Source organism: Spea bombifrons, chromosome 10, assembly GCF_027358695.1.
Source record: "Spea bombifrons isolate aSpeBom1 chromosome 10, aSpeBom1.2.pri, whole genome shotgun sequence".
Lineage (NCBI taxonomy): Eukaryota > Metazoa > Chordata > Amphibia > Anura > Pelobatidae > Spea > Spea bombifrons.
Genome location: NC_071096.1, coordinates 35420241 through 35430210, shown reverse-complemented (window position 1 = coordinate 35430210; position 9970 = coordinate 35420241).

The window sequence follows — 9970 nt, the reverse complement described above, 5'->3', positions numbered from 1 at the left end:
TTCACACAAATTGTACTTTAGTTATAGATATACAGGTCCTGGTATATGTCACTGTAAAACAACCCCCCAATATGTGTTCAGGAACATCTCCTGAGTACAGCGATACCCCACATGCATGGGTTTGTCAGATTGTTTGGCTGGTAAAAGGCTACTTTTGGGGCATGCGTAATCCAGGTGGTCATTTGGTCATTCTGCCTCCATCTCCTCTTTGGAACATCTTTGAAGCGGGTTAACTCAATTTAACCCATTCAAACCATATATTTTTGAAAACTAGACACCCCAGGGTATTCCAAATGCTGTTATTTTAACCCTTTCCATGCACCAATTATAGAACTACACTTTGTCAAACTTTGTAATAGTATTTTTTTTTTATTTTTTTTCCCCCAATATGTGTTCAGGAACATCTCCTGAGTGCAGTGATAACCGACATGCATGGGTTTGTCGGGTTGTTTGAGATTTAAAATGCCACATTTGGGAAGTGCGCTTTTTTCTCCATTTTGGTCAGTCTGTACCTATGCCCTATCTTTGAGCTTGGCCACTCCAGTTTACCCCATCAGCCATTTTTTATATATATTAGACACCCCTTGGGTATTTGAAGTGCTTTTATTTTAACTCTTTGTTGAGATTTTTGAGAAATTTTAGCACTTGCTCAAAATAATAAACTTTATTTTTTTATTTTATTTTTTTTTAATACTTTTTTATATTTTTTTTACACATTTTGCAATGTACTGGATGGTTCATCTAGTGACATCACTGCATAATTATTTTTAAATGTTAGCACTTTATTTTTTTATTTTTTTTTTTTAGAATTTATTTTTTTTTTGAATATTTTACTAATCACATAGTGATTAGAAAGCTGGGCTCCATTGACTTGCATGGTTGAATGCAGTACCTGTATTCAACCTGCAAGTGGAGCCAGAGTTCTCTAGAGGGTCTGGAGACCGTCTAGCTAACTCTCTCATCTTTATTGTTTATTTTCCCGGGCCGCCGCCATCTTTCTTGATGGCGAAGATCACCGGCGGCTGTGACCGCTCTCCGGAGCGGTCACAGCCCATCCAAAGGTAAGTGTTTGGTGTCGCTGGATGCCTCCTGATCGAGGCATTCCAGCGACACCATTTAAGTTTAGGAGGCGATCGTCGATCGCCTCCTAAACGCTTTTAAAACGGGCGTCCGCCGCCATACAATGTATGGCGGCTGTTGACGCCCCGGGGAGGGGCCAGACATGGCCCCCGATGCCGATCTCGGCGTTACTGAATGCCTCGACATCGAGGCATTACAGTAACGCCGTTTAAGCGAAGAAAGTGATCGTTGATCACTTTCTAAGCTTATTTAATTTTATGACGGTTCAGGACCGTCAAAGGTCGCGAAGGGGTTAATTATTCAGTCATAACCCAAGTTAGTGTTCAATTCTGCAATCATTTCTTCTATGCAAGATAGACACGTCTGTGGATATTTTGCAGCCTGCGGGTCACGGAGGACGCAATTTGCCAGCTTGGTACTGGCTACACTACATGAAATACTAGGTGTCCGTCTTACCTTAGCCTAAAGTCCATGAATGAAGATGATCAGTGTTACTGTCTCCTAGTGTGACCTGCGTATGTAGACAATGTTTGTTACCTGAAGGGTATACAAACTATGATCACCATATTGCACTTGCCATAGCCTGGCCTTTTTTTTTTTCTCTCTCGTTTGTCAAGTTTGCAGCTGGTTGAGAAGATTGTTGGGTTCTAGGGTTCAACTAATGGGAATCCTACATATTCAACAATCTAAAAACCACGCTGAAGCGTCGTGTCGGATATAAACAACTGCCACACAAACAGACGCCTCTTTGGGGAGAATGTATGGATGCAGGATTATCAAGATTTGGATTAGCAAGCAATTTCCTGAGATTTTTAACTCCATAAATGAGGTCAAAAGGGTCCATTTTGAATGGAGCCCATTAATCTCTGTGCTGTTAGCGAGGAAATGTTGAAAAGTGCAGGTGTTAACAGTCTCTCTGTTATTTTTGGGAGAATGTGAATTGAAACACTCACAGGAAGCTTACTATTCCCCTGCCAGTATCGCAAGTATTATTTTAGGCATCTGAACTAAGAAACGTATGTACGGCAAAGCTTTCATCGCACCTTTTGGGATAAATTGCCTTGTGTACAAGAATTTGCCTTGAGCTGTGAGAGAGTTAACCCCTTGCTTGCCGGGGGTGTCCAACTGTCCAAACTAATATTTATGAAATCTTATGAATAACCATTGTACCAAGCCAGTGTTTTTTTTTTTGTGTGTTCTGTGCGAAATCTTTAATTCTGACGCTTTTGTTTCTATTGAGATGCATTTAATCAATAAAAATGTCAAGAGTCGGAAGGTTTTCAAATAGAAGGCATACAAATGGTCTTTAATGAAACCTTTTCCCTTCCTAACCATTCCTCATGGATTATATGATTATCAGCGCTTTGATTACATCACAACAAAATATTTAGAAACACACAATTGAAATTGTTTTAAATTCCACCGGCAAAGGATTTGTTACGGCGTCCCTCTGTTGTAAGAGTTATTGTTAAAGATTCAGTAATGCTTGTTGCAACTATGATAAACTAATTTCTTCTAAATCAATATTTTTCTCTGGTTTCCATAAAGTAATGGGTTAGGTTTTAAAAGGAGCTCAAACCAAGAAGCGTGTCCTAAGTATAACTGTTACCATTAGGACTCCCCTTCTCGTGAAAGACCTAGACATGAAGGGTAGGTTTATGTGCTTCTGCCAAAAATATAGTAGTATTAAAGTATATATTTACTGGTTTTAGATTTGCAATATGACTACATTCCATCTCATTGCTGCAAAGTTGGGATTATGCCCAGACTTGTTGTGGTCCCTATTTTGTGGCTTCTTCGCTTCTATTATGCCAGTGAATATAAATGTTGTGGAGCATATTAGTGTTGAATGTAAACAATAAATACATATTGGGGTACTTTTAGGGAAGTAAGGATATCGTGTAATGAGACATCTATTCAACCAATCACATCTCCTGCCCAGCAAACAGGTGCTTGTGGGGATCAAATGCATTCGATGGTTATGGTTGGAGCGCCCCTTTAATGAATAGGTTGTGGTTAATGAACTATTTATAATTTGCTGCAAGTGGTCCCACTGCTTAGTAGAGATCAAGGTATGTGGTTAAACCTTATATATATCTCTTTATAGACTGATTAGATAACTACAGAGCTAACACGCCTTAATCTAGTGCTTGTTTAAAGGAGTTCCAAAGACATCTTGGTTTTTAGTGGGATACCTGTTACTGGTTAGTAAAAAATGTCTTATTTTACGTAACTATTGACTACTTGTTTCCATAGTAGATCTGATTGTGTGGGGTGTCTGGTTGCCTTATCTTTTCAGATTCCCATCATATTTTCTTTGCGTGGTTCACTTTCTCCCTCTGTGGTTTTCCCCTGCAAAATAATGGCTCCTCCATATCTAATAATATAAAACATTATGTCTGTTTGGATCCACACAAATTAAAAGGAAAAAATCTACATTCCAGACATACCAGAACTCCCATTTTTTTAGTTAAATCCTCCTTGTCCAGATTCCATCAACTCAATTCACAGCTGGCTAAGGTGGGCATAAAACAGTGGATCCCCACTTCTAGGTAGCCTTTTTGTGTATTTGATATCTGCAAGGACCCCCTTCCTTGGGCCAATAGTATAATGGCGATTGGGTTGTCGGTCTCGGTGCTTGTGATATTTGAAGTACACTTGTTTGTATAAATAATAGATCCCCCTTGAAACAGAGCTTGTGGGTAACTGCACTTCACTGGTAAGAAATAAAACAGGAACAGAAGTTCTATCAGGAAGCAAATGCACAAACATGGTTCTCAATGGTCATTTTATGTTCATTTGTAGAATTCAATACATAATGCTGGCCATAATCTTCTCATAATAATGTGATGCCTTGCAGCATGCTAGGAACTTACAAACCTTGACCACAGATGTTGAATTTTTAATTCTTTCCTGATAACTTCTAGCTGTAACAATAAATGCATTACTTGTGTGACATTCCTGAGAAAAGCACACTTCTCTGTTATTTTTATGTGAATCCAAGAACAATTTGAGGCAATCTTCTCAATGTGCGATTCCAGAGGTTTCTTTTTGATCACAATCAAATCACCTAAATTAAATGATTCAACCTCATGGCTTTAATTAACTGGCTGGGAACTTCCCAAAGCGAGTTACCGCACATTTGGCAAGGATTCAACCCAGCTTACAAATTACTTAGTTAAAACTAAAAGCTTCAGAAATCCGTGGGATTAGGGCAGAAGGGACAGAGAGGCCTTGTAAGGATGAGTTAGTAAAGGCAATATATTTCCTATACTATTTGTGTTCTATTTAAGTGCTCATGCTCGTCATACGACAGATGGAGGTCGCACTATTCCTGAATAATTACAAAAATGTTTAATTTAAGTGGAAATGGCTTTTTAGAATTATATGCTGTTCCTTTTCTATACAAAAGATTAAACTGTAGACTTCTGTTTGCCATTACTATAGTCTCTTACCTATTACCAAGCAGCATCATATTGTCTACAAGGATCTATGGGTAGGCCAACTCTTAATGTCATCCCAGGGTATTTGCATGTGTAGACTCAATTAAGCGTTTGGGTGGCTAAACGCGTTACTTAATACATCTGGCCTGTTGGCTTTTAATCCTCCAGTACCATTTAAATCCTCAAGAGAAGAGGAACGATACTTTAGCGTACGCTGCTTGAGTGCACCTCCTCATATTGATTTCCAAGCTGGAAGTTAGATGGCTCCAGCGCGCGACTTGATGCTGTGCCTCCCAGCAGGAATGGTAATCAGAGGAAGGAGCTGCGGCTCATGTACAGCAATCACTGCAAAAATCACTGCTGAGGTTTCACGTGACTGTAATCGTTGCAACACGCCTAGGTAAACAAGCAGTTAGATGGCCCATCCTATAAACCCAGACACAGCCAGTTCCAGGACCCAATACTGTCGGATGTTCTAGCCTTGAAATCTTTCTGCTATAGCTCTGTATCCCTGAGCTCCCACACTTACAACCTCTTAAACAATGTCACCTTCTGAGATGCAAGGAATATTGTTAAAAACAAGTAAAATAGGTAAAAATGTAACCCGTGATATACCACTGATGACTGGATCGGAGATATTCTATATTCCAGTTTCAGGATTCATGTTGAATGTAACCTTCATGAAGTCATCGGTAACAATATGTGATGTTAACGAAATTTGTTCCCATATGATAAATTCCAAGCAGTGTTCCTTATATATAAACCTGTTGAGGCTTTACAGAATAATTGCACCTTGGAGTAACAAGTGCTTGTGTTTATTTAAAGGCATGTGTGGACGCGTGGCTCTGTTTACCGTCCCTCCAGCAGAGAGGGGCTTATTAACCCCACCTTGTTTGTTATTGTGTTTCTAAGTGTGAGCGTGTGTCTTGTTAATGTGTGAAAAGCTTTGGTTGAGTAAACAAGTTGTTGGAAAATCTAGTGGAAGTTTTGCCGGGTCATTGTTATGAAGGAGCCCTAATGGAGTCTGATGTGTGGTGCTCCTATTTAGCAGGGTGTTGAGTTTCATGTTTTGTCTCGTGCACAATATATAACTGCACGGATCCTAAAAGCAAATCCACCAATTAGCTTTATGTGTAGACAGGCCAAATTGCTTTTGTGCGGCTGAAATGCATTGGCAGAGACAAATGCATGGAGATTTACTTATATACTATATATATACTCATATGTAGAAACTGAAAATACAGCCTGTGCCCTCATCTGATGGTGGAGATGTAATTGAAGCCTTGGTTGGTGGAACTTTTTGAGAGACCTACTTAAACAATTGTTGTGTTTTCAAATAATAAAAAAAAAAGCATAATGAGAAACCTTCCTGTTTTTCTGGGAATTGCGGCGCACAGGAAATTAATTCTTAGAACCTTTTTTTTCGTCGTTTCTGCCAGCAGTGGAGTCTTTTTTCCAAACTTGCGCAGCACATAAAGCTACGATTGTAATACTGCATGCAGTTGAAAATTTCTACAAACTTTTTTTTGTTGGTTGTTCCTAAGCATATTTACTGTTTTGGAAGAAGGTGTTATTGTATTGATGTTCTTATGTGACAACCTGGATACACAATAATGGACAAACGCACAAAAAAAGCAAAGGAAATGACATTCACAGGGGTAGTGGACAAAAAAGTATTTTCACCTCTAAGCTACAGCAAAATAGAGAAGCAATAGTTCAGTGTTTGATGCCTTTTTGTAGGCCAGGGATTCCTTTCATTTTACGGTCGTGGTGGACCTCCTTAGAAGCTTCGTGTTCCGTTTTCCCCTCTTCATACTCTTAGTGATAGGGAATGCCCATTCAAGAAATTGATGTCATTAGTTTTTTATTATTATTTAAAAATGAAGTTGAAAATCCTGTCATTTTAGAAGAATATTTTCAGCCACACTTACATCATCTTTTTTTTTAATTGGCGTCTAAAACAATACTGAGTGGAAAAAAACAATGTTTTTTCTGCATTCGCATAGTTGACCTGAACTGCGAGAAATGAATACATTCTACGTTCTGCATTCTGAAAACACAGCAGACATCCTGTTCTACCACGCAACGTTTCCGAGTGCCCCGGCCTGTAACTGGCATCAACTTTAAAAAGCCATTAAGTTAAATATGTACTTGTGCCATGCGGGGTCACGTAAAGTCCATTAGATACCTTGAGACACACAATTGCTAAACACCTATGATTAACTCCAACTCGAACAGAAACAAGGTGTGTTTGTGAAATTCTCATCACAAAGCTTTGTGCCATTACTATATAATGGTTTTATACAGCTTGAAGATCAATAAAGCCCCATGTTGGGTACTAATTGAAGTGTCCAGTAAAGATCTGCCATTGTTGGTTACATTATAGTCCATCCTCCAATATGTTGCTAAAGTTTGCCTGTAGTGTTTTTCACAGTGAAAGTACAAACACGTATAGCTCTCTGGTAGGGAATGTGCCCCCCAGAAGACCAACATTCTTCAGTGTCAACACATGGTCCTTTTATTTAGAAGCTACTCAACGGAATATCTAAAGAAGCTTTTGTTAATCGTGTTCTATACTTGGGTCAAGATTTGGCCTTCTTGTTTTTGGCACCTTGTAGAAATTTGTTAAAAAAAGACCCAGAATCAAAGGCTTCCTGTGACGAATGTTTTCTTACATCCCTTAAGAGATTTCTGAAATGTAGAAGGCTAAAATGTAAATCCAAAAGTTAAAAAAAGACAAGCCTTAGAGTACAGACACAAAATCTCTCAAAATCCCACAATGGAAATATTCTACTCAAAGTGTGAAGTTTAGAAAAGCTTTTTCTTTTTTGCTTGTAGCATTGGTAGACAAACTCAAATCATCAAATAATTCTATTAGAATCTTCTTTCCTTGTATTTGAAAAGTGAGATAATAGTAACATTTTAAGAGCTGATAAAAATACTGTTGTACTTTTTAATACTTAATTTCCCGGACATCTAACTGGTGGGGCCTTTGGCTTCTCACAAAGCTAAAATGTGAAATCCTGGATTATTTATAAATGTGTCCACCACTGCCTAAAGTAACTATTTTTTACATGCATGATTTTTTTAAGGAAGTACATCTGGGCATAAAAATAATTTAGTAACCGTTAAATGTACAGTTCCCATGTGTAACATAATTTTGTTGCACATTAAAGTCGTGATTTAGCCGTTTTTATCCTTGTTACAACATGTAGAATAGACACTTAGCAGTGAGTGGAGAGCTCAAAGGTCGTGAAAACATTGATTTTCAATATGGCTGTACAGCTGTCTTGGGAGCACCAAAAACTTATGAGAAACAGACTTTGCTGTACGTTCCTCATATTAAATATTGTCATGTGGGATGAGTGAATTACAGAAGTCACAGTGAGGTGGATATTACATGAAATATGACAGATGAGAGATTTCGTTACTACTATTTTGAGAAAACCTATTCCCTAAATGTTTCTATCCATAATTTTTTAGGTCTTGGATATTTGGAACTGTAGACAATTAACATTTATGTTGAATTCTGTATATGATCAAATAAGGCTCTAGCAAGCCATATTTATTGGAAAATAAAAAAATATATATTTTTTTTACATTGAAAAATAATTTTCCAAAGGGTGCACAAAAGACTTAATAAAATAAGTTTCAATCCGTGACCTAAGCTTCTAACACTAGTTGAAGACATGTCAAGCTAGCCATGCTTATTTCCATAGGAGACTCCCCTTTTTGGGTCTATCTCGTTCCTCCCGTTTACTCCTCCGCAACTCAGTTCCAAACAAACTGTAAAATATGATGTATCTGGTTTTTGCCTCTCCATCACGGCCAAACACATTTAATTAATCACAAACACGCGATTAAGCTCATCTATATCACTCAGAAAAGTTAGGTGACCCTGGGGAGCGTTATTGGCAAGAACAGGGAAGAGAATAGTTAAATGTTTAATGGGACTAAATTAAACTGCAATAACTTGAAATAATTTTGATATATTTTTAATTTCTTGTCACCTGAATATGTTGTGTTTTTTATGTGTAATATGTATGTATAATTTGAAAAAATATTGTAATTTGTTTTGTTTTTCTATTGTTTTTGAATACTTACCCCAAGTTCATCTCATTACAGTAAGATGAAAGAATGTGGTCTGATTAAACAAAGACCTTAATATTCATGACTTAATATAAGTTGGATATTAACCACTTATTTCCCTTTTGGATGTTTTCAAACAATTTTAGTAGCATCTAAGTGTGTTTATGTGTGTATGTAATATATGATAGATAAATATATATATATATATATATATATATATATATTCTCATTTTTTTAACGGTCTTTAAAGAATTACTAAAGTGCTAATAATTTTCCCCAATGTTTGAAAATCCAGTACACACACTTGTGGCTTTAATAATTCTGATTTATGCTATATAGCAAACATGCATTTTTCTTTTATGTTGTAGCCACGCTTAAAATTGCATACTTCCAATGCCACCTTGGTCTCACTCAACACACATTAGTGTAGCCTGAAGCTTGTGGTAAATGATGAATTGTAGGCATCTCAAAGCACAAGTGGTTAAATGCGTTTAAGAGACCATAGGAAGAAACCAAAAACATGATATTTTGGGCAAAGTGCCCTTATGCAGATGTGTGGGCACCAAGCCCAAACCTTCATGATTCCTTTTTATTTAAGGTGGGGGGGGGTTTGTAATTAAGATATTTTGGGCCAGGTCTTTAAGGTCATCGGTGTTTTCTAAAGTCTTAAGGGATTAGTGTTCTGTTTAAATGTATTCTTAATATAATGCAAAGTCATCATTTCTCATGAACTTCACATACAGAAACTAAAACAGAAACATCTTTCTAGGATAAAACTATACATTTGCAATAATGCCTGTAGTTCCAGTTCATTACTTATCATTGGTACATTTTCAACTTTGAATTAATCGATGCTAGTAAATATAAATTGCCTCCCTCTGTAAAGTAAAACAGATTTTTTTTCTCTATACTAGACAATGCTACACGTGTATAATGTCTTTGAAAAAACCTTTGATATAGTATGACCCAAGTGCTAGAATGAAAACGCAGTGACCTAAATGAATGGGAAAAGGGATCAGAGCACACAGAACTTAAATAAATCCCCAAAAAGTGTTTAGGCAGAATCATTGATCAATGTTTCCGTCCTACTTAGTGACATAAATGTGTTTTCCAAGGTCTATGAAATGGCACACATGTCTTTTTGGTGTATTTAGAAGTCCTGTCGATGCTTTGATCATTTACCTATTTTATACCGTATATAAAATGTAACCATAATTTATATAAACTTTCTTTCTCCATCTTCATCCCCAATGACACGTTCTTTATTGGCGCAATTTAATTTTTTGGTGATCCCGATGGAAGTGGTTACAAAGACTACAAGTTTAAATAATGTTATCCAATAGGTGTTGTCCATGTCA